The sequence below is a fragment of the Mustela lutreola genome, chromosome 6 (genome assembly GCF_030435805.1).
Source record: "Mustela lutreola isolate mMusLut2 chromosome 6, mMusLut2.pri, whole genome shotgun sequence".
NCBI classification, from domain to species: Eukaryota; Metazoa; Chordata; class Mammalia; order Carnivora; family Mustelidae; genus Mustela; species Mustela lutreola.
In genome coordinates, this window is record NC_081295.1 from 5,321,391 (window position 1) to 5,346,729 (window position 25,339).

Consider the following 25,339-nt stretch of genomic DNA (forward strand, 5'->3'; position numbering starts at 1 on the left):
TGGAAAGCAGTTCAACAACTTGTTCAATAAAGTACTTTCTACAGTAAGGTTCCTTGTAGCCCTGATACATGAGGAGGCTTGGAGTAGAAGGGACGTGGGAAAAGGGGAGGAAGGGGTCACGGATCGCTGTAGGATGTAGATGCTGGTTGAGCAGAGGATGGGCAGTGTCATTAACAGAGACAAAAAATCTATCAGGGGCTCTTGGGAAGTGGTAATAGTAACAGCTTTCGCGCTATGGGTGACTATGTGTCTGTGGGGGCAGGCACTGCCCTGTACTTATAACTGATGAGTGAGCGTCATTGTTTAGTTCCGTCAGTGACTCCACGAGGAACATGATGGGTTTGATTGTGGACATGTTGCTCTGGATGTGGCCATGAGATGAGGCAGGGAAAATGCTGATCAGGTAACTGAGGCACAGAAGCAGAGTTTGAGCAAGAACAAAACACATGAGTGATCGGCACAGAGGCCGCGGAGGCCATCTCACAGATTCATGACTGGAAGAGGTGCCGCTGCCCGTCAGGGAGCAAGAGAATGAAGGAGAGAAGGATTGGAGGAATGCTTGCCGAGCTGTGAGGGGAAGTCTCAGAAGCCAGGCCAAGATAGAAGGAGGTCTGCATCGTCAGCCAGTCAAAGAGGAGGCTCTGAGGAGAGATTGTTCAGATCTAGAATACGAAGGTCATGGCTCTGCAAGAGAGCGACCGTAGAATTGTGGTGGGGACTGAAACTTGACCTCAGGAGGAGAATAATGTGTTCGTGTGGAGAAGAAATAGCATCTTTAGGCATAGGAGTTCCTTTGCTAGGCAAGGCAAGAAAAGAAAGAAGTACAATAAGGTTCAAATGGGGGTGAGGAGAGAGGCCAGGCAGGGTCAGGTGTTCAATTGTCTTAGCCGTGGAGGCCCCAGGTGGTGCCGGTACAAGTGGGATCCCTGTCTATTTTCCCGGAGTGTAAAAAGTGTCTAAAGTGTATTTCCAGGACATGGGGGTTGGATAGGGTGGAGTGGGGAATCCTTGGTGGCTAACAAAAGGAATTTTCATGGAATTGAAAACATAGTGTTATCAGGACGCATGAAAAAGAAAGAGGAGAATGGCCCAATGCTCTTCTTCATCGGATACATCTCTTAATTGGTTTCACGGTCAAATTTATTGTGTAAGTAAGACTGAACTCAAGAGACAGTCTCAGAAATGTGGTCAGGGTGGTGTGTACAGTTCACAGCTTCCTTAATAGCATTCTCTTTGGATTTAATGGCTGAAATAAGATAAGACTGAAATTTAAGGAATTATAAAGGAAATCAACAACTATCTGCTGTAATTTGTAGAACATTAAAATATAATACAAAAACAATCAAATGTCCTTCATCTATATGTGGTTGAGAAGACCAACACAGCCCTAAATACTATCTTCCCTTGCATGGACAAAGAGCCTCCTTCAATTGTTACCTTTGAAAAACTGCCTTACTTTGAACACAGTAAGAGCTGAGGGTCAGTGGCAGTGGCTTCTCTCTGGAGGACAACTCCATATCAAGATGAAAGTTGAAGAGGACCAGGCTCAGGAGAAAAGGCAAGACATAAATTTAGGGGAGGAACCACCTGGAATATCCCTAAATGTCTGATGCCTAGATCATGCATTGATGACAAGGAAGGGGCTGATACAGAAGGAGGAGAGAGAGAGAGGTAGGAAAAGAGAGGAGAAGCAGAGTATGCTTGACTTGGGGCAGTTGGCCTAATTCCATTGGCCAAGCAGGTCTGCATATCCTAATTTTCATAATTATTTTTAGTAACTCCAAAATACTTGGACATCGGTGCCTTTACAGTAAGGCTATTGGGATGACTGAAGCAACCATGACCTAAAAAAATGGCGGCATCTTCAGTATAGATGTGCCAGTGGGACTCCAAATGCAGACTAACCCCAGCCATGCTCCATCCAGGGTGAAGGACCAGGGTTAGAATGGCCCTGGTAAGCCTGTCCGTGTGCGATGGGCAGGCAGCACATGGCTGAGAGCACCCACTGGCTGGGGAGTTCTCAAGGGCCCCACTGTGAGAAAGAAAGACCAATATGAAGACAGACAGAAAGTTCTGAAGGAAAGAGGGTTGGAGAATAAAAGAACGAAACAGACTAAAAGAAATATTTAAAACTAAGTTCTGGGGCATCCAAGTAAACACAGCCACTAGGGACACTGGCTATGGGATCTCTGGAAGGTGGAGTTGGGTTCAGTCTCCAGCACAGATGCCTTCCTTGTTGACCAGGATGATCACTATTAAGAGACTGACTTCAGGGCACCTGCGTGGCTTAGTGGGTTAAGCCTCTGCCTTCAGTTGGGGTCATGATCTCAGGGTCCTGGGATCGAGCCCCACATTGGGCTCTCTGCTCGGCGAGGAGCCTGTTTCCCCCTCTCTCTCTGCCTGCCTCTCTGCCTGCTTGGGATCTCTCTTTGTTAAATAAATGAATAAAATCTTCAAAAAAAAGACAAAGAGATTGACTCCTAATCCAACATGGGTTTGAAGAAGTCTCTGATTCTATACATCTTCCAACATGTCTAAAATATGTACGACACTGAAAATACACTTTTTCATTTTTATTTGAAATACTTGCAGGAGTAACTTTAAAAACATGACTTGATGGTACAGTTTTTAACGCTGCCTATGAAAACTTACAAAATTATCTTTGAGAAAAATAATAGCTACTTAAGAAATAATACAAAGCTTTAAGAAAACATACCTCCCTAGTTGAAAGCTGATGCACCCTGTTCTCAAGGAAGACTATATAGGGCCCACGTTTTGGACACAATATCTCGAGTCTTAAAAATTGTCTGTCTCATACTCCCTGGGAAGAATTGCCTTACTAGGAATGCTTCCTACTTTGTAAGAGAAGTTAGAGCAATCCATGTTGAAAAATGGTGGAGGTGCCCACTCTGACCTTGCCTCTTCACACATTGTCTTTAAAAAGTTTAAATCAACCCTTGAAAACAAATTGAAAACAAAACTAGAGGGTTTTCCTCTAGGCATCTGAAAGACTGACAATCATTTTTTATCCCTTCAATCTAAGTGAAGTCTCATGGAAATGGTTAGAGCAGCAAAATATGTTCTCTAATTTGATATTCATAAAAATATAAAGTGGCACATTAAGACTTTTTGTGGACTCCACCACCAACTTAAAAAATGGATACTTTAAAATTGCCCTGAAGTAACATGCCAAATGTGTTTGAAATTTATTTGTCATAAATATTCATTTGAATTAAAGCCTTCAAATGTCACATCGAGGAACATATTGTACTTTTTTAAACCAGGAAAAACAAAGAGTTACTATTTATGCCCTTAGAAAAGTTTTTCTTTTTTCTTTCTTTTTTTTAATTTCCCAAAGCCTTGGGTCTCAGGTTTATGAATTGCAGAAGAGTAAGAAATCTTGGGCATTTGGAAAAATAGAAATCCCAGGAGTGGAGAAGTGTGTCAGATTGTCGCTGCAGCAGGAAATCTAGTGGCTGTCACAGGTTGCACGAAGTTACAGATGTCTGCGCCTGTCTAACGTTTGACAAATGCTCTCAACACACCTGACCTGGGAGCCAACAGGCAAAACCACCTTCCAAAAAAGGAACAAACACATACTAAAATAAAATATACTTTCATCAAGCCTAAATATAGTTCTACATAAGCCATCCTTGTTGGAGAAATCTAGCTTTATACACCGTAATAAAAAATGTATTTAAGATGAAATAAACACCTTAATTCATGCTCATCTTGAGACATACATACCAAAGTTTAAATGTTTAAAAACAAGGCAATAAAGACATTTTTATGGTTGATAACAAACTACAAATTTGTCTGGGGAAAAAAATCATTAAATGTTTGACAAAAGAGCTGTGATAAGACATAAAGAACACAGTATTCACTGTCTAAAGAACCAGAGGGGGAAATACAGCTTGTCCCTGATCCCACATTTTCAACTATGTGTGCTATGATTACAGTTATAAACAATGGCTACTGTGTCAGCACAGAGAAAAACAAACAATAGGTCTTTTTCCAAAAGTATCTGTAGGAAGAACATACAAACGAGTCCACAAGGGAACTGAACTAATCCTTGTATTCTTTGTAAAAATAATACTTAAAGATTCATTTGCAAGAATGTTGGTATTCTTTTCCACTGGGCGTCTTATTTTCCTTCATTCACTATAGAATTTTTCCCAACTTGCACCTGGTTTGACCAGCAGTCAGCTGGCTGCCGAGGATTCTCCCCGTGTTGTTCCCTCCACCCCCCAGAGACTGGGTCGACAGCTGCAGAACTGTGCTCTCTTTAGTTATAAAAGCAAGCTTGTGACATCCTTTGCTTGATTCAGTTAAAAACTGAATTAATTGAAGTCAAGTCAACAAATACTCCCTCAGTGCTTACTGCGTGGACGGCGCTGCTGGTTTGGGAGGGGAGGCTGAGAGAGAGGCGTGAGCCATAGTCTTCAAGAAGCTTACAGTCTACGTTGGGGTACAAGACGAGGGTAATGCGGGCAGGGCAAAGCGTGTATTTCATAAGAGATGGTGATGAGGTGTTGCGTTAGTGTAGAGAAAAGAGATGGATGGAAATGTTGTCAAATAAGAGGTTCTCTGAGAACAGTCTTGAAGCACAGAGGGTTTTAGAGTTAGAGGGTGGGAATGGGGAGAAGGTGGCATTCTACTGACGGACAGAGGGGGAATAAAGTGTGCAGGATGGTCCACAAACAAGGCAAAGAACCTGGCTAAGCAGAGCAGGGAGACGAGCGAAGCTAGAGCCCCAGGGTCTCACAGCTGAAGGACAGGCACATGCCGTCCTAGAGCTCAGGGAAACCTTCTGAAGGACCTACGTGGGGGCCTTTGCTCAAGAGAAGAGACGTCTCGGGCCAGAGGGGGCACTGACCGCATGGATGACGGCTGGGCGGAGGGGCTCGGTGCAGTCCAGACTGGGAGGCAGGGATGTGAGCGGAACACTAGCCCTGGGCAAGGCGATGGGCGTGGGGGTCGGGGGGGGGCACCCCACAGAGGGTGATGAGGCAGAACAGAGAGATGTGCGGGTCAGAGGAAGGCGGAAAGTCAGATGACACCTGGTGAAGACGGGTAGGGTCTTTTAGAGAAATCCGGTGCACATGGAGGGAATTTGATCTGGAGCGTTCGAAGAGACGATGATGCGTTTGTTTACTATAGCGTTTGCGGTACGAGTGTCCATCCGGGTGGAAGAGTTGAGGAAAAGATGCTCATAGTTTATGTCGTTCTTCTGAACTAAGGGTTAACTAATCATGCCTTTTCTAACTTGAGTTCAAGTAACAATTTTTCCAAGCCATTGAAATAATAATACGTAAGTGATATTTTAATGCCAATATTCTAATATGTGTGAGATAAGGAATTTCTGATTTGAGCTGTTTGAGGAGCACAGAAAACATTGCTAAGCGGTGGTTTGGGTAAAAATCTTTAAAAGGGAGAGCAGCACTGGAGCGTTGGCTGAACACAGTTGTGTTGGCCTTTGTGGGCTTCGTTAGCCGAAGACAAAATAAGATCGGAATCATCAGGGAAAGAAGAGTCAGTTGGTTTCGACTTTGTCTTTTGGGCAGGCTAATGGGACAGATGAACGGATTTAACACAAGAGAAAGCACCTGAAACTTTTGCCCCGTTCTAGGCTGAGCCTCGCCATGGATTTTGCTCCGGTTCTGTAGTGAGGGGTTAGTTTGTTCTCACTAACTTTTGTTCTTAATGTTTTTGACCTTTGAAGTCTGACCAGAAGAAAAGTAGAAAATGGATCATTTCTACCTTCTCTAAGGAAAGAGATTCAGATTTCATAAGAAAGCACATGCCTTCCAGGTCCCCTGTGCAGCCATACAGGGCCTTTAGACAATTTTCAGACATATTTAACCTTCAGAATTACTTCAGTGCATTGGGCTCTTTGCTTAAGAGCCTAAGTGCCTTCCTGGGGGCCCTGTCGGAGCACTGGAGTCTAATGCAAGTCTTTGCATGAACCGGATTGTTCCTTAATCTGTATTTTAGCTTTAGAAAACTTAGATTCAAACATTTGGCTCAAGGCAGACCATTGCTGACGGGCCCCATCTTTATGATTGTGCTTTTGAGGAACAAACACACTTGCGGATATTTGGGGACTTTGAGTTTCATTGAAGAATACTTACACCTTTCCTTTGAAATTCTATTTATATTATATTTAGGCAAGTTTTCTGATTCCTAATAGGCTACTCATGAGTTATTGCTGGTAAGGTTTATAGATTAAAACCTTTCCGGGTGGTCAGCAATGAGCTATTTTTCCTCATTTGCCTATTATTGAGAAGGGAAAACCAATTTAATGCAATCGGCACACAGTCACATTACTAAGACCTACACTTTAAACCTCCTTCTTTCGAGGACTGTAGACCTTGCCTACTTGCAGTTGTCTTTCTTTTTTTGGTTTCTGTTCCTTCCACTTTTATCGATAGATTCTACTGCTTTTATGCTATTACCAGATATAACTCACAAAAACAAGTGACAGGCCACCTGGGAGCTTGACCATGCAAGCATTAACCGAGCAGGTCAAGTGTGACCAGTGTGTCAGCATTTACGTAAACTGGGGGCCATGAATGCCAGCCCTTGTCCATCACTGGCATTGGGCGAGTGGGACTGGAAGCAGCTGACTGTTGATGCTGATGGTTTGGTGCCTGCATTTAAATACATTTTTAAAAAGATTTTATTTATGTATTTCGCAGAGAGAGAGAGAGAGAGAGAGAGCGCATGAGCGGGGGGAGCAGCAGAGGGAGAGGGAGAAGCATCTTCCCTGCTGAGCAGGAAGCCCCATGTGGGGCTTGATCCCAAGATCCCAGGATCATGACTGGAGTCGAAGGCAGACGCTTCACCAACTGAGCCACTCAAGCGCCCCCAAATACATTTTCACAAAACTCATTTGTATCTATTCCCCAAGAAACCAACTTGTAGTTAGCTCGAGGATGGAGTACCACGCCCAACTTTCTGAAAGAAAATGAAATGGAACATGTTGTTGCATGTAAGAGGACCATGGGAGAGATGAGCCATCTGTAGGCTGAGTCTTGAGGGAAGCACTTGCTACAATAAGTGATTGTCAAGGTCATTCAGTCTTTAGAGGTAGCAGATAATAAATGTGCAGGGCACAAAATAGCTAGGCTGTTTCTGTTCTTTTCGAGTACAGTCTGTAATAAATGCCCAGGCAGTGGTGGATCTTTTCCTCTTTCTATGGATCTATAAAGGGATTCTTAAATCACTGTGTTAACAAACTGGCTAACAGTTCACCCGCAGAATTGAGTTGCCTAAAACCAGAAGTCATCATGACGGCTGTTAGGTATTTGTGAGTAAACCTCTTATCGGTTCATTTCATGCCTGATTCCTCTTCAACAAAATTATGTTAGGCATAGAACTTAGTAGCACAGATGATGCTTTCTTTGATCATATAAAGGGGGGGGTTATACACAAATTATAAATCTCCAATTTAGTTGCTTTTGGCAGAATGTTTTGTACAGTATTATTCCACTTTACCATATTTGACGTTTGAAAAAAATTACCCCACCCCATATTTTGTTAGGCTAAAAGGGAATGGTTTCTACTATTTCAAAGGAAAGTATGTTGATTGCTTCTAAGAAAACAGAAATGTAGAAGATGTTTTTCAAGTTCTAGCATGCATTCCTTAATTGTTCTTAGTAAATATCTACAAGTGAATAGCATTTGGAAAGGTCATACGCCTCGACCTTGCTATATATAAAACAATTCTTTCGCTACTACCACATGATATCTAGACGGACAACAACAACTGTGTTTTGAAGGAACAACACACAAGGGCTTGCAACTACTGAGAAAACTTTGGTGCAGACTGTGTCATAAAAATGAAACTAGACAAAGCAGGGGAAGGCTGACCCGTAGGAAACGGGGAGAGGCTGCCCTTTAGAACCACAGATTTAAAGCATTTCCAAGCCAGAGAGAGGACTTCTGGGTTCCCAGCCCAATCACTTGGTATGGGCCCTGTTTCCTAGGAACAGTCTTTCAGACTGGAGTATTAGTGCTCCCTGCTAAGTGCAGAGCCCAACAAGGGGCTCAATCCCAGAATCCCCAGATCATGACCTGAGCTGAAATCAAGAGTCGGATGCTTAACCAGCTAAGCCACCCAGACGCCCTGGCATCAGGTCAGAATTTTATCAAGGTCACATTTAGGAGAGTACATCAATATTCTACAGCAGCTTTGGGGGCTGAAATACAGATTCCTGGATTCAGAGTTATTAACCAGTCATTTCGGTCGGGTACAGGTTTAACATCAACTGTCATCAAAGCAACCGATGCAGGACCAAGTCAATTCAACATCGACCAAACATCTGGTAAGTGCCTACTGTATTCAAGTCCAAGAGGGAAATTATTTGGGAGAAAATTTCCTACACAAAGAATGGCTGAGATGTGGCTTATCCCTATGTATTAAAAAGCAAGCCAGGTCTGTGCTTACAGACAGATCACAAAACTCTCTTTAGGAAAAGATTTGGTATAAATGCACGCAACCCCAAAGTAGCCGCAAAACGACAACTAGGAGTTTTGTTTTCGCCCAAGGAGCACCAGGATGTGATCTGGTGTTTAAAAAGGCGGTTCCTGTGGTGGCCGGGCATGTGTACAAACACAGGAATGTGGAGTCTCAGTTAGGGAACGCACGTGCCCAGCCAGAAGTGAGATGTAGCGAGACAGTGAGAGTCTGAACTCAGGCAGAGCCCTGGAAGGAGAGCCTGAGGAAGACTGAGTGGACTGACTGGGTGTGGCTGGTGACAGGACGATGGCATCCGTCACGGCTCTGGAGTTCTGGCAGGGGTGGCAAAATGACCAATCTATTAATAAATATTGGGCATGTGACAAAGAGGAGGAAACAGACAATGAATTCAATTTTGGCCATTCTGGGTCTTAGGGGTCTAAAAGGCAGTTGAAAACATCGGCTGGTATTCGGAGAGAGCAGGATTTTACAAAATAGACCCAGGATCCTCTGAGCCGGAAGTAAGGGGATGGAAGTGTGCAGGAGAGTGTGGAGCTCAGCCACTGCAGACTGGGATGGGTCGGGGCGGGGGCGGGGGTGGCGAGTCCCAGAACGCAAGTGAGGAGAGAAAGATCAAAGGGGAGCATGTCGGGATCTGATGCCCACCCGTAACCATCAAAGTCACCATTCTGGGTGCACTGCGCGTGGGCGGAGGACTGAGGCTGATTAGATGCTTGCTGCCTGTGCCAGTCAGGAGATGGACAGAATGGCGCTTCTGGGGGTGGGGGTTGGAAGGGGGTAGAGTGGTGGTTACTAAAGAGAATTCCGGCAGACTAAGTTGGAGCAAGGGAAGGTCCTTTCTGAGTCCATGAGATGGGGCTGGGGTGCAGAAGGGATTTGTCCTGAGCAGTCGCCCGAGATGCGCACCTGCTCCCACTGGGCCAGGAGGCACAGCAGGTTCCAAGTGAGGGGTGCTGGGACCCGACCCATGGAACCAAGGACCCAAAATCTCAGCAAGGATATAAGGCAGAGAAGATCCACTTGGGGCACAAGAAGAGAAAACAAGTCTCTAGACCTGCGCTGGCTCCATGAAGGAGAACGTTGAGGGAAATCAGAGAGGGGAGAAAACGGGATATCGCTTTCTCGCCGCAGCTCTAGAGCCACGCCTAGCCCATGTCTTGGACAGTGGGGGGCTGTGGGGACATGGATGGCGGGGGGGGGGGGGCTATGTTGGCCCAGGGTTCTGGAATCAGCCCCTGGGGCTCCATTCTGAGCAGAAGAGAGTAGATCCAAAAGTTGGCGGGAGAAGCGGCTACCCCACGAAATCTGCGGGCTAGCTAGCCCAGCGGGAGGGCTCTAGAGGGCTGGCGGACATGGGTAGTGCCAGGGCCTACAAGCCGCCGTGGGGCGAGTGTGAGCAGAATGGCCCGGTCACCATTTGAGGAAGCCTTGCTACTGTCTACGCTGGGCTGAAGCAGAGGAGGGTGGGGAGTGGGCCCTTTCCCCCTGCCCGGGGGAGGCCGGGTCACTTCCTAGGCCTTGGAATCGAGGCGGATGAGCTAAGAAGTAGGATGGCACAAACCAGCGCGGTAGCTTAAACCTCACTGGCAAAGCCATCTCCCCGGATTGACTGGAAGGGTCCTGACTGGACCTGGTGGGTCGGTGGGGGCCTCGGACTCAGGAAATGGATGGAGATCCAGAAAAAGAAAAAGAATGTTTGAGTCCGTATCCCCGCTTTGTGACCGCAAGCCTCGTTTCCGACACGGCCGCACCTACGCGGAGGCGGCTGGTTGGCATTTTCCCGGATCCGTTAGGTGGGGTTGGGCTGAGGGTCTGGTTATCCCCTCCAGGATCTTGTCGAGGGCGATGAAAAGATGATGAACCTGTAGCCAGGCCCCCGGTTTACACTGTGGGCATCCCCCCTTTGTTCTTTTGCTTATGAAATTTTTTTAATCACCTAAAAATTGGTTAATATCTTTGCAGTGGAAGGTGCTGATTATTAAAGCAACAGCATTTAACATCATTAAGCTCAGCTCATTTGAAAAATCTAGATTTTGTGGACAACCAGGAACTATCCTGGGGCTTTCCTCAGGCGGAACGCGAGACTCGAGCCTCACATATCCTATTAAGATGTCCCTAAGTTATAGGAGTTGGGTGGGTTGTTTGATAACAAGATCCCTCTGATCTTTCTGTGTTAGTTTCATCTTCTAGTACAATCCAGGCCTATTCTGGCCAGTTGCTCCCACATAACTGTTTTCAGTAAAAAATCGAGGGTGACAGCCCCAAGTGAACCCGCTCGCTCCTTTCTCTTCCTCTCTCCGCTCCCCACAGGGCTGCCGCTGGGCACGGAGGGCCTCTCCCTCCACCCCTGCGTGTTGACAGCAGTGCTCGGCTGCCTGTGGGCCGCACATGCTAGGTTAACTGCTTTTCTGTTTCTTGGTTTCTGTTCGCTGCATGGCCCTTCTGGCTTCAGCTGCCCAGCCTTTCCCGTGTCCGGCCGGGAAGCAAATCTTGAGTGACCTGGCCTAATTTGCACTGTTTGCCCCGTTTCCATGTGCCCGCCAAGTGTCCAGTGGAGCCACACCGTTCCCTTCTTAGCTTTCCCAGACGCTGGTGCGCTTGTGCGCAAAGCCCGTGGCACAGTCTTTGCCAGGGATGGTCAGCCTTCTCCCCCTCCTCGGGCGCAGGCGGGCGCCTTCACATACGTTTCTTTATAGCAGCGCCCGATGTCCGGCGAGGCTGTTTCCTGATCTTGCTCTGGTCGGTGCTGGAGGAGAGCGGGACAGGTGAGGCTCTGAACTAACTAGCCCAGGTCTGATGGCTATTTTAAGGAATTCACACAAAGGTTTTTGGTTTTGTTATTGTTTTTTCCCTGTAAGAGTGGTTTCAGAACTCCCTGCATCTGGACCACTTAAAGCAATTGGAAAAGCCAGACCTGGGGTGGCCAAGGGGAATGAGCTGTGCGTACGCGTATGTGCGGCACACGCATACACACGCACTCTTCTTCCTGTTTAGGTACCCTAAGCTCTTTGCAATTATAATGAAATATAATATTAAATAGATTGTAGCATTATTTAGGCACTACTCTTTTCTAATAGTTTTTATTATGACTCGAAGCTCCGAATTTCACCATAATTTGTTAAGGCACCGGAAACGCATCGGGGATAGTTTTATTGAGTTAGCGCTGAGGCATACGCGGAGACTCGGTATAACCTGTAGCATCAGAGAAACAATTTATGTACAGGACTTACTAGACACTTAAATGGCCCTAAATTGAATAAGAGACGTTACTTTAAAATTTCCAATTACACTACATTCCATTATCTATGAGTACTGCATATTAGCACCAGGGTAAATTTCTTAAGAATCTGCGTGCAAAGAGCTAAATTTGCACATTGATTTTTGTCTTTTGTCTGCAGTTTAAGGCTAATTTAAAAGGATGGTGAGGAGATTCTATTTTCAACTGGCCGAAGTTCAGTAAGAATATAATAAAACACTGTTATAGCAAACTCTTTCACAGTGAAATTTTGGCAAAGCTAAATCTAATTCCTTTCAATGTGCTCCAACACAGCCAAAATACTGTTCTAGTGAGCGAGACACCCATTAGAGTGACAAGCTTCCTACAGTACAAGGATTTTTCCATATTTTATTTCAAAGCAAATCAGCACTTCATTGCGAATTAAGAGGACAAAAAGGAAATATTTTATAATAAAATCAATAAAGCCATACAGTTTCATTACAGCTATATTTTTATGATAAGCCTGCATTTTCCTAATTTCAGAAGCATATTTGATCACTTTAGACATAGGAAATTACTTCATTTAATTATTTCTGCAGTGAAAGCTTTGTAATTCTTTATAAAGCCTACTGATTAGCTTAAAAATCCTAATGAAAAGAGTGACCGTATAACAGATCTCTTTAGGTACAAGTCAGGAACAGAAAGCCGAAAAGGTGTTTCTTTTACTTTGTTTTCTTTAAACCTCACTGCTCCCCACCCCAACACACCCAGCCCCGCCAGGCTGACCTTTAAGTTCCCGGCTTCGCATTGATGGAAAAGCTGACAGGAGGCGCTCGAGGGACACAGGTGAGGCTCTTAAAATCAGGACCATCAGACGTTTCTGTATGTTTTGTGTTTCAGTCCTTGCTCATCTTCCTAAAACACGGGGCTTTGTCACATCACGTCCCTACAGGTGGCCTTTGGCTTCCGATTATTTTCCGGATAAAGTTCTTCAGGCCAAAGCAGTGTGGGTCTGCCCTGACTGGCCTGGTGCACCTTACTGGCCAGAGCACCTCCCCACTCCTGGCCTCTGCTCAAGACAGAATCCCTTGCAGAGCCACTGTCCTCTCAGTGTCCCCTCAGCACACCAGGGGCATTTTTGCCTTCTTACCCTCTGAGATCATTGTCGTGATCTCAGACGCCTCCGGCCTCATTCACATGTTCTTCCCTCCTTCAACTAGTGTTTCTTGGTCACGCAGGACCGACCAGCCCCATGGTTTCAGGGCTGCACCTTCCAGACTACTCAAATCCTGCCGTGTTTCTTCCACAAGCTTCCTTACCTGAGAAAGGCCGCCAGAACCTCTCCCTCCTCCAGACTCACAGCACCCAGCTTACCGACCACTCTCCTCACCCTTAGCAAAGCGGAGTCCCTGTTAGGACTTGAGTCAAACCATACAACGAGAGTGCGCTTGGCAAATTACCATGTGTGTGGCCTCCAGCAGATCAATGAAGACCTACAAGTTTCCATTTCCCTATCAATAAAGTAGGAGAACGCTCACATCACCATTGTACTTGGGAAGACGAAATGAGATAATGCAGGTGGCAGTCGACATTTACGTCGGGAGTTTTCATTCACATCCATGTCAGTGTTTAGATGTGCATTTTCTTAATTTTGTTAATTAAATACTTGGAGATTCTTCTTTCCGACAAAGCCTGGTGGATGCAAAACCGACCCACCTTGAGATCAGGCACCCCATTAAACAGCGAGAATCTCTTTTGAACATATCCTGACTCTAGACATTGTTTCAGCAGCACAGGAATTAGCAGGGATTGTCATTGTGGTCGAAGACAGTAAGCGTCATCAGCAGTCTTACTTGGATTGATTTTGTAGATGAGAACATTCCAGGGACCATCCTTGCATTGTGCTTTAATTGAGAAGCAGAATAAAGTAAAACCACTATTAATTTAGGCAAAGCCTAAACTATTGGGATTTCTTTAGTCACTTTCATCCATCAGCTGAATTTCTGAACGTGAATATTCAGAAATAGGTGAAAGCCACGATTTCACTCGTGGGTGGGAAGCAGTGGGCTCTCTAGAGAAGCCTAAGTGGGCCCTAAAGCTACCTCACCAGCAGGCAGGGGAATACAAGGGGCCGAGAAAAGTCCATTACTTTCAACTGAAACTGTGAGGGGAATTAAGTAGGTTAAGCCCTTAGAACGTTCCTAGGTAACTTATTTGAGTTGAAACGAACCTTACCTAAGAGCAGGAAAGCTGTTAAGGATCGGAAGTGATTAGGGGCTTTGTCTAAGACCCGGTCCAAAAGGGAGGAGTGTCAAGAGCAAGGTTGCTCTGAGCGGCGGCCCGGGGCGCCCTGGGTCCCCATTCAGGGCTATCTCCCCAATCAGCAACACGATACACAGCAGCGCCTCCCTGGGCCTCACCAGGCCTCGCAGTCAGCGCTGACCAGGTAGAACTCAGGTGACTGTGGGGTGCGCAGTACTTTTCTTCGTGAGTTCACGACGCGTTTATAGGAACTGAGCGGTTAGTGGTGAGAAAACAAACGGACACCACAGGTTCCCGACTCGGGAAGCACCGCCGTCCGGGTGGCACAGCAGTGACCCTATGTCTGTGATAGCAAGGGTGGGCTGCAGGTGTGTGTCCATTTTTTTGCCACTCCGGGCAAATCGACTGTCCCCACACAGCGCTGGGTCCTTGGGTGGCGGCTGAGGACGGGCGCGGGGAGGGGGGACAGCTGGCATGAGAGCAGAGGCTGGGAACAAGTTCACAGTGTTCGTCTCTAGGCACCCACAGAATAATGGAGAATTGGTTCTTTCATCTCCGGCCTCTGCTCAGCTTTTCATTGCCCCTGAACCTCTGCTGTCCCCAAGTGGCCATCCGGATCACCGAGGTGGCCGTGGAGATGCTGAGTGGGGAGGTAAAGGTTTGCTAATGCTTACTGGGTACCGAGGTTGTACTGCACACTCTATCTCACCCCGAGTTTACCAAACAGCCCGAAGTGTGGTGGTCCCCACGGGGCTGGATGCGGTCAGCCTGACTCGGTTTCAAATCCCTGCACCGGCATCTCCTAGTAATGCGGGCGGCATCTGTCAGCCCAGCACCCATGAGCTCAGCGCCCCTGAGCCCCCGTCTGTCCTGCACAGGCACTGGCCCAGATGACTAAATGGTTTAGTGCTGCTTTGACTTTTGGGAAAGGCTGCAAAGCTAAGTAGAGACACAGATTTGGAGCTGGCATATCTGGGCCCCAACCAGGCTCTGTCATTTGCAATCTCAGTGCCCTTTGTGTAGCGTTGTAAGTGCCTGAGCCCTAACTTTCAAGTCTGTAAAATGGGAATTAAGTGAGGATTAAGCAGTGCACCCGTCCTGGTGAGCACCGGGTGACGGACGGAATTGCCAGATCACTGTATTATACACCCGAAACGAGTATGACCCTGTGTGCTAACTAACTGGAATTAAAATAAAACTTAGAAGAAAACAAATATGCAAGATGGGAATTCAGATACCGCCAGTCAAGGCACACACAGCCTCTGGTGTGTGACCATGAAGTGGTCAGTCCACGAGCAGCAGCGCTTATTGTCAATAATTTATGGATAATCTTTGAGAAAAGAAAAGTAAAATCTGGTTTTCTGCATGACACCAAACTAGGAAGCAGCCCTTGGCCTCTGCGTACGCTTGGACAACCAAATAAGTTGCTTACAAGAGAGTAAGGGACTAAACTACTACTGCATGTGACCGTGCAGAAACCTGACCATAAACTCAGTACAACTATGTAGCAGAATTCTCATGATCTATTATATCCACTAACAACTGGTGTGAATTCATTACCCCATATGGGAGTATAATAGTAAATAATGTTATTGCCGGTGCTACTAGTTACAAAATCTTGTAAGAGATTCATGATATTTTCATATTTTCTTGTTGATAAACCCAAGCATCATGTTCTCCCATTGGAAAGAAGCATTTATCTTTATGAGCTTCTCATTTTTCAGAAAGTACCATGAGCTGCTCGTATTTCAGAAAGTACCGATCAGGTAAGTAACTCACTTATCACTTTCCATTGGGGAAGTGAATATGCCCAGGAAATGGGCAGCAAAACTTAATCTTGAGCAAAAACGGGCTCAAACCCTAATCAGAGATGCGGGCCGGATGGGAGAACAGGTGAAGATTAAGGGCAAACAGAAAGAAAACAAGAATTACGTATGGCTTGGGAAGGAGTCCAGTGATCAGAGCCGGCAGCCAGGTGACACGAATGGTATCAGAATCAATGTCATCTGCAGACAGACCTCCTGAAGCCAGCAGAGCCACGGGATGACTTGAGCCAGTAATTCAGCTCACCAAGCACGTGTTCAATGTTCATGAGCAATTCACGGGGGCTGTGATCCATGCCAGGTCATGGCCCCTGTCTTTATAGCTTTGGGCAAGTAGCTCACTTGTCCAGGCTTCAGAATTTCGTCTGTACATAGATGGGCTAGAACTAGACGGCATCTCATGGCTTACACTTTGGATATTGCTAAGATAGTTATAAAGAACTTTCAGAGATGGTCCTGTGCCTCCAGGGAGCTGGATGCAAGGACAGCCAACCACGTAAGATTCACCTAAAAGGAACACTTGATGGCCAAGGTGGCTCTCAGGTCACTTGCGGGTGCACCCAGGTCACCATTCCTTCGGAATGGCTTAGCAAGGGGTCAGTGTTAAAGAGGGTAAAGACGGTATTGCCACCCTGCCTGCCTCTTTCCTTTCAGTCGCTCCTTTTGTCTCTCTTTTTGTTCCCTAGCAGGGGTTCTGTGGATCCCCCTCACCTTCCAGATGAAGCGCATAAACAAAGAATAACAAGTTATCGATGGATGCAATCCAAGCTGCAAAGCTTTTACCATAAAACATCTTTCCATTTCTAAAAAAGAAACCTACAGTTTAAAACTTGAAAAGAAAAAAAAAAAAACTTAAGGTATTTTATTGAGTCCCAAGTGGTAAGTCTCCATGACTTTTCAGCAAACTGAAAATTCAATTCGTAACAAATGAAAAGTAAAAACTTTAATTCTATAAGAACAGAAGGAATTCAGCCTTTTTAAAGAAAAAGCTCTATCAACCCCAGTAGGAATTGTCAGATGTAATTTTATGAAAATTTGCTTGTAATACATGAATATTTTATCTCTGAGTGGCAACCCGAAGCAATGAGTTCCACAAAATCATCCATGATACAGAAAGCTGAAACCGTCGTGCCTTAGTCCTCTTTTTCTCTTTTGTGTCTGCGGAGTGGATGTGGGGAAGATGAAAAAGCTGAGCATTTGGTCATTATGAGACTGACCCAGGCAGCCTGGAGATGCAGCCCATCCTATCAATGCACAAACTTTTATTAATTTGCCTACCAGTAAAGATTAGGTTTGCTTGCATGTGACTGAAAACCCTACATAATATTGGCTCAGTCAAGACAGACACTTACTCTTTCTCATGTCAGTAAAAGTAGGGAAGGAAACAATATGGCTGTTAAGAAGTCTGAGAGTCCCACAAAGCAATAGGAGAACTGGACTTCTACTTTTGTATTTAAATGTCTTGCATGTATTTTCTATCTCAAGATTGCTTCATAGACAAAAATGGCTGCTGGAGCTTCACCCTTCTCAACTGAGTTCCAGGCATGGGAAGGACAAGAGATCTGCCCTCCCCAGCTGAAGGCCACACGCTTCCCCTCTGCCACTGGCCGTAAGTTAGTCAACATGACTAACTTTAGGAGTAGTTATGAAACCTGTCTTGCTGCTTAGAGCAGTGGTCTGAACAAAGTAGCAGTTTGGCTATTAAGGAATAAGGGAGAATTGATGTTTGTAGCATCAGGCAGCCGCTGCCTCAGTGTGTGCTTAACAAGGGAGACAGGCTGGACGTTGCACAGGATGCTGCTCCCATTCTGTCTTCCTTTCCACTCTTGTTCCTCCTGGCCTGGCCCCTTCTGCTCTCGATCTATTTTTTCCGTCTTCCGGAACTTTCTCACGTGCATGCTCCCTGCTCTGTCTTGCACCTGCAGTCGGCCATCTTGGAAGCTCCAGGTGGAGAACAAGATGGAGCAGACGGGAACCTCTGCTGAACGAGGGCTAGAGCGGGAGACTGGCCCGGCCCAGCCACGGTGCGTGGGCAAGAGCTGTGGAGAGATGCACGAGGCAGCAAGCTCCTGAGAGGAACCCGAGCCCGCTCGAGTGTTCCCCCGACTCTTCTGATTGGGAGAACATGGTCACACCTCCTCCCCTGGCCCCCAGATCCCTTTTCTCATTCTTTCCCAATGCTCCTGTACTCCCACTGTCCAGTTGCTCCGAAGTCCCTCAGCCGTCTGCGCACTGGCCTCCGCCCCCTCTGCTCTGCCGTGACTTCTCTCTCCGAGGCCACACGTTCTCCAAGATGCCGCGGCCGGAGCCCTTCCCCAGGCTGGGTCTTTGTGTCCTTCCCTGTCCGTGGATTCCTCGTAGTGTCGGGATCCCGGTTATGGAAACGCTCTGCTGCAGGCCTCTCTGACTGGGGCCTGTCTGCTCTCGTGCTCTGGCCTTCGAGGTCACCCTCCCGCTCATCTCCCCCCTCGCCCTCTCCCGACAGGTGCTCTTGGACAGAACTGTCCTCACCACGGCGTCGGGGTTGGTAACTTATCCAGCTTACCACCGGCCCTGGCCGGCTTCGCACGGACGCTCCCAAGTCTCTCTCCTTCCCCTCCTGCGCCCTGACCATCCGTGCAAGTACCAGACGCTCGGTTATGGGTGATGCCTGGGGAGGCACCCAGCGAGTGCCTCGGGCCCTGCCCATCATCTCCTGCAGTGTCCGTGGGCCTCCTGGGTTTCACCTCCTGCTCTTGGTCCTGGCAGTGGGGTCGCCTTCGGGCCTGTTCACCTGACTCCAGCCCCAGCGCCCCAGCACAGCTGCCGCTCTCTCTGGCCCCAAGCACGGTGGTGATTATGTAGCTCATGTATTTGCAAATAGTCAACGGCAACTTTTGGCTGCGGCATCAAGCCAGGATCCTGGGTGTGTCCTCAGACACCCTCTGCTACGCCTCCGCCGCCTCCCGTCTCCCGTGGCTCCTGGGCCGTGACGGCTGCAAACCTGTTGCTTCTGTTCAAAGCCTTGACTTGTGCTATTCCTCAGCCTAGGTTGTGCTCTTCCCACCTGCCTGGCTTTTCAAGTCTGAGTGAAATGTTTTATGAAAACGTTCCTCATCTCTAAAACCAGGCTCCGATGTCATTTCATTGGCATCTGTCTATGGCCCTTGTACAGCTTATCTCCTGAGCTTGACTGCCGTCTCCTTAAAGACGGGAATTTGGCCTGGATTTCGGACCCTCTTCCTGTTTTCCCCCCTTCTTTCTTCCTTCCTTCCTCCTCTTTCTTCCCATTTCCAGCACTTAACAGAGCCTCCTCCTGGACAGGTGTTCAGGAAACACTTGCTAAGTCAATAAACAAATGATAATCAAGAGAAAGGACCTGGACAGGCCGGTGCATCACCTGCTCAGGTGAACACAGAGAATCTTCCTTTGTTCTCTATTCATGGGGAAAAGTGTCTGTTAAGGAATAGGACAGTTTTACCTCTTGTCACTTAGCCTGGATTGTGCACAACATCCCTCGAAGTACCTGGAACTGCCAGAGGACCAGGGGCTTGTGTGTGCTTTTCCCGCCCGTCCTCTGTGGCCGATTACCGTCGCGGCCACCGGAGGAGTGAGGATGCGGTGCGCGCTGTGTGCGGACGAACTGAAGCCTGCGTGCGGACAGACAAACCGAAGAAGCCCACAGGGAGGGAAAACAAGATGGAGCATCTCACATGCCGTAATCACTCAGCTCAGGTACTTGCACTTCGCTGTTTCTCTGAGTAAGCTTATTTGGACTTGGAAGTCAAAATCCCTAAATTATGTAAGCACCCAGGAATCACAGAAGAGACTTTTTACCTGGGCTTTGCATAGGAGAACTGAAACGTTCAATCATGAAGCATTCTACTCTCTGAGACTGGAAATTCAAAATGGAAAAAGCCCATTTATCTTCTGATCCTTTCTGACCCAGAAGCAAAATGTTGGCTTATAATTGCAAAGTGCTGAGATCCCTCGATGGAAGTGCTGCCCGAGGAAGCAGAGCTGCTCCTTCTCTTCTGATGGATGTCACTCAGATCCCAGCTGGCGTAGCACTCCATTATGTTGTGCTCACGTGCTGTGTGACACCCAACCTCTCCCAGGCCCCGTTGTGTACCCCAGGAGCTGTATTTGCAGCAGGTGGTGCTTTCATGCACCCCTTGGGCTTCCAGAGAAATCCACTTTAATGTTCCATCAAAAATAATTGTTGCCCACAATTCCTCAGGGGTGGTAGCTCCAAAAGCAGCTGGGTGGGGGTACTCAGAGCCACTTTCTGTGGCCTTCCTAGGTCTCTCCCCGCCAAACCAAGTCAGAGAAGTATAGAGTCTAATTAAGAATTCTGTGCTTGCTCTGCAAATGCAGTTTCAAGAGAATCGCCCCAGCCCCTTCCAACCAGATGGCCTCCCTTGAGGGAACTGGCAGGTGACATTGCTACCCCGGCTTTCACATGAACTCTCTTTTCCCCGGCCCGTCAGATCAAACCCAAATGGCAGGTCTTAAAAGAGTAGGTTCCAGAGAAAAATACTACTGTAGTGCCCCTTCTTCTCAACAAACAGTCATCAGCAACGAATTCAGAGGAACTGAGTTCTGGGTTAGGAAACAGGATGAGACACTGGGACAATTCACCTAGTGAAGATTAAGAAAGGGGGAAATGAGCAGCTTTCAATTATACAAGCATGTGGTGGGGCATATCTGGGTTGAGTTTTAGCTCTGCTACTAATGAGCTATACTTTGGGCAAACGTTTTCATCACTCTGAGTTTTCATTTGCCCATGTATAAAAGGGTAAACACAAGACCTCTGACTTATGTTTGCTGTGAAGACTGAAGGAAGTGACCGAGGTAAAGGTAGGTGCCCCAAGTGACAGCAGCACCATTAGCCACAGTGACGGTCATGGCGATAGTGGTCATGAGGCAGTGTCAGGTATTTTCCACTTTGAGGGAGAATTGATTAAGAAACTGACACACTGTCATGACAGGTATAAGTTGAAGACATGAAATCATTTCAACTGACGAACTTGGAGTCTGGGCTTCTCCTGAATGGTCCCTAAAATAGAACCCTTTCCATGAGTTAGCCATGGTTTCCGTATGGCTCTGCAGGAAGGCAATGAGGTAGACTGGTTGGTATGCCACAGAAGCACCTGTGATCCTATGACAAGGCACTGAGAGCTGGAAATTGTATGAGTCAAACTCATTTTGCTGTTCCCTGTTCAGACTGGATGGAAACACACCCTCTAAGCAAGCAGGAAAGGAGATTTCACATAAGAAATCACCTCCAGGTCAACAGCATTATTTGGGAAAAGAACTGTGGACGGCCGTGCCTCCTGAGTCATGCATTCTCTTACAAAGGATAGTGAGAGAACTACTTGGTAACTTTGGGTTTTTTGCCTCGTCATAAATGTTCAGTTAGCAGCTGCTCAAGGGAACCTATGCCAGCCTTTCTGCATTTAAGTCTCTTTACCGTCGGGAGCCCAGAGTAATGCCTGAAGATCGGGGAAGAACTAGACACCACCACTCTACAATTTTAAACCAGGAACTCACGAAGTGCTGGTCAAGTGTGGGTGGGAACTGCTGCTTTGGGAACCTCCAGACACCCACTAAGGTACTTTTCTGCTTTTCAGTGTAGAAAGAGGGACCTTAAAAGTATTTTGTATAAAAAGGGAAGCAGCCGCTTGAATCACTATCCCATGTTCTGGAGGTCTGGAGGCAAAAATCATTTGAAATGTGTGGGGGGAGAGAAGAGCAAAGTGATGAGTGTTACATAAGTTAGGACGGCTCCCACCTTATTGCAGGATTCAAAAGCCTAAAGATAGAGTCCAGAGGAGGAAACCTATGTCATGATGGAGAACAGTCATGTTGGGGTTCCTCAAAGGGTCATGAGATCTTTATGGCCCCAGCATGCAGCTCTTCTGCAGTCTAGCCCCGGATGAGAGGGACCATGGCACAAAATGTTTCCGTCCCGAGGGCTGATGGTTTTGGGGAATTCCAAATCCTATGTGTTATGGAGTAAATGTTTAGGACTGTAAAGAAATTCGAAAGAATCTAGCTTAATCCAAAATTTTAATTTTTAAGGTAACTATTTTTTTTATGATTATACTGTTTGTTGCGAAAGAGGTGGTAAAGAGCAAAGACGAAGAGAACAGTCATCGACCCTCGCCCCACCGAGAGACAGCCCTCACTGCCATTACGTGCTTCTCCTTCGTAACCCATGTGCACGTGTGTATTTAGATCACACGCATTAGCGCACTAGCAAGAGTCTATCGCATATGTTCTATACCTTGATTTTTAAATTGATTTTATATTTTGATGACTTTATCATGTCCTTAAAATGCCTTCATTTATTTAAATGGCAACATAATATTCCATCACAGGAATAAAACATAATTTATTTGACCATTTTTATATCGGATATTTAACTCATTTCTGTTTCTCCAAAACTATTAAAAACACATATAAAACATCTAGGTATTTGTGTTTCTTCCTGTCTTTAATTTTCTTAGGTTTAATCCCTGCTGTTAAAATGATTAGGTCAAGTTTGTGAATATTTTAAAATTGAATTCACATACCGATGTCTGTGCTAGGCAGGAAGTCCAGCCTATCCTGGAGATCACAGGTCTTGGGTGCCAGAAGCATGCCCTGAACCCAGGTCTCCCCACTCCTCAGTAAAGCTCTCTTACCTGGGCTTCAAGCTCCAGTAAAAGAGAAGGAAGCAGGAAATCATGTTAATCAATGCATGCTGCATTCTTTTTCCCAGGAAAAGTCCTGCTGAAATGTCTATATATTCTCAGATTGTGTGTGTATGCATGTGTGTGTGTGTGTATGCATGTGTGTATGTGTGCACTAATAAAAATCATTCAATGACTTGGGTCAAAAAGGCTCTGTCTGGGGCAAATTGCTATTTACCCTGATGCCTAAGCAAAATATAGTTTCAGGCAATTAACTGAAGTAGAAAAAAAATTCAGCTATCTGTGTTGTATTTTTGGTAACTTCCATTTAGAGAATTGCATGTGAAGTTAAGGCTGGCATATTTAGGTTGAGGAAGTAAAAACTTCTGAGTTGACCAAGGTAGGGTACCTGCAAACTGCCGATGCTGGCTGCAGATTTAAGACACTAAAAAGCGATTTGCAAGTTTTAAGTATATTACCAAGAAAGCTCAAGACCTTGTTCTAAAATAATATCTGTGGCTTTAATAAAATGTAGAAGCTGAGAGCTTCCTGGGATTATAATGAAAGATGTTTCTATATTGGGAAGATGCTTTTGTAATTTGCATATTTATTGGGGCTCTTGCTGAGGAGAAGACCAAGGACAGAGTCCTACGTCGGCATAGGTCCATTAACTTTGTGTGCCAAGTCCAAGGTCTTCTTATGATTTTGGCATAAAAATAATTGCATGGCAGAATCTGTGGCGCAAAATGGCCCCTCCCCACCCACGTGCCCCCCCGGGGAGAGCTGGCTCTTCCAGACTCTCAGGAGAGGTGTCCTCAGGGCTCTGCTAGAGTCTGGGCCAGCTGAGGTCAGTTTTCAACAAGGAGCTCATAACCCATAGGTTCACATTACCCCAAGGAAGGAAATTTCTTTTTCAACCTGTAAGTTTTCCCGCCTCCTCTTTTCACCATTTCACATACTTCCGTTCCCGTAGCACCACCTCGCTGCTCCGGCCGACCAGTAGAGACCGAGAAATTGTGAGAAATTGGGGGCAAAGGTTATTTTACTTCTGGATTGGTAGTGAATCCTTTTGTCACTGAGAAGAACTGTAGTTGTCGTGCTGTTACTGATACATCATTGGGAGTGGATAGGATTCTGCGCTTTCGAGTCCCACTTCCAATACTACATAGTCATGGCAAATGGTGTAACTTCCTGGGCCTCAGTTCCCTCATCTGTAAAGTAGGAACACCAAGACTTGCCTCACTGGGTGGTGAAGATAAAATGAGATAAAGCAGATAAATTGTTTAACACACAGCCCAGGACTCAGGAAGCATGCTGCCAACGCTATTCCTAGCTATCCGTACTGGGCTTCTCCTCTCTTGGGAGTTCCTTCTTCCCAGTCACCATCACATCAGAGAGGTCATTTCTTCAAAATACTACTTGTCACTGAATGACCTTAAGGTAGTCACCAATGTGTTCTATTTTACTTTTAAAATTATGGTTGGACATGCATTTCTTTTTGTCTTTTGAAATACCAAAACCAAATTAAATGAGCTACATTACTACCAGTTGACGCAAAAGTCTTTATGCTCATGTTTTGCAGAAAAGCAAACCTAACTGTTTCTGAGAATTTTGTTATCATCACGGGTGAAGTCCTTTCACTTCTGTAGTTCATTTGATAAACTTCCATTTAGGAGGGGTGTTATGAGATCATATGGAGATTTCCAGGTAAGTGTAGGCTACAGATGAAAGTGAATAGGAGAGTAAGAGGAAGAACCAAAGGTCTCGGTAGTAGAAGGAATGGGAATTGGACTACCCCTACAGAGGAGCTGGAGAAGAGACTGAGCTCTGGCTTTAAAAGGGTAGAAGTGACCGCCACTGGGTGGGATGTTTGTGACAGACAGTAAAAGGAGACTGGCTATTCAGTGCAAGGTGGGGATCAAAGGTACCTGCATGGAGGAGACTATGCCTTTGAAGAGGTATGTTGATCTGATGCAAGACTCTCCTTAGCTATCAGGCACAAGAAGCATAATGAGAATAAAGGATTAGTTAACCCTGTGGCAGTGAGTGATGTCACCAGATAGTAAAGCTCCTCCTTGAAAGATATTTGAGGCTGGTCAGGTACCAACTAGAGAGGTTGTTACCAAAAATGGAAGATTACCGTCTAGAGGCATTTGGAGAAAACTGCAGGCACGTGACCCTGAATGTAAAGACATTTCATGGACATGTGAGGGAACTTGTCTCTCCTTCACAAAGGCGGCCGTCTGCGGCCACCGTCGCTCCTCCGCTCCAGGATGAAGAATGGCGGTATTTCCTTTCCTCTCTAAACCAGATTCCTGAACATCAAACGGGAAGCCATGCGCTGTAGTTAATTTTATCATAAGTTTGTTCCATGCTGCATATCCTGATCATCACTGGTTTTATTAATTTAAAAAAGTATGACCAGAATTAATTTCTCATTCAAATCCGTATTGCTGCATATTTTTGGTTTTTGATGATATTCAGTCCAAAGAAGGTGCAGCAGAGCGCCTAGAGAAAAATTAATAACTAATAACACAATTAGGAACAAGTAGACCTATCCTTCTGGGTTTCAAGAGAAAGAGGAAATAACCATGTGTACCACTGAATGGCATTAGTGTCAGTTCTAGAACCTTTTATTCGAGTATCAGCATCCTTTGCAGCTGGCGAAATCCGTACATGCACTTTCAAACTTTCAGACTGAAAGTTAATCCATATTTTGTGCTAGAATATTATGGCCACAACCTCTTGTACTCTACAAAAGTTAGGAAGGGAAAGCACAATCAAATATTTAACATTTGCAAAAGTCTCATTTGAAAGCGTTCATGTAGGTGACCAGAGAATATAGTTCATAGAAATAAAAGTGAGAACTTGAAATGGATTCATTTGCTTTTTTGGTAAA

At 46.0% G+C, this 25,339-nt stretch overlaps 1 protein-coding gene across 2 annotated transcripts in view; it reads right to left on the bottom strand.

The window, feature by feature from the left end:
- Positions 1-25,339, bottom strand: part of PACRG (parkin coregulated) — a 504,089-nt gene that overhangs the window by 100,609 nt on the left and 378,141 nt on the right. The gene's annotated exons all lie outside the window — the stretch shown is intronic.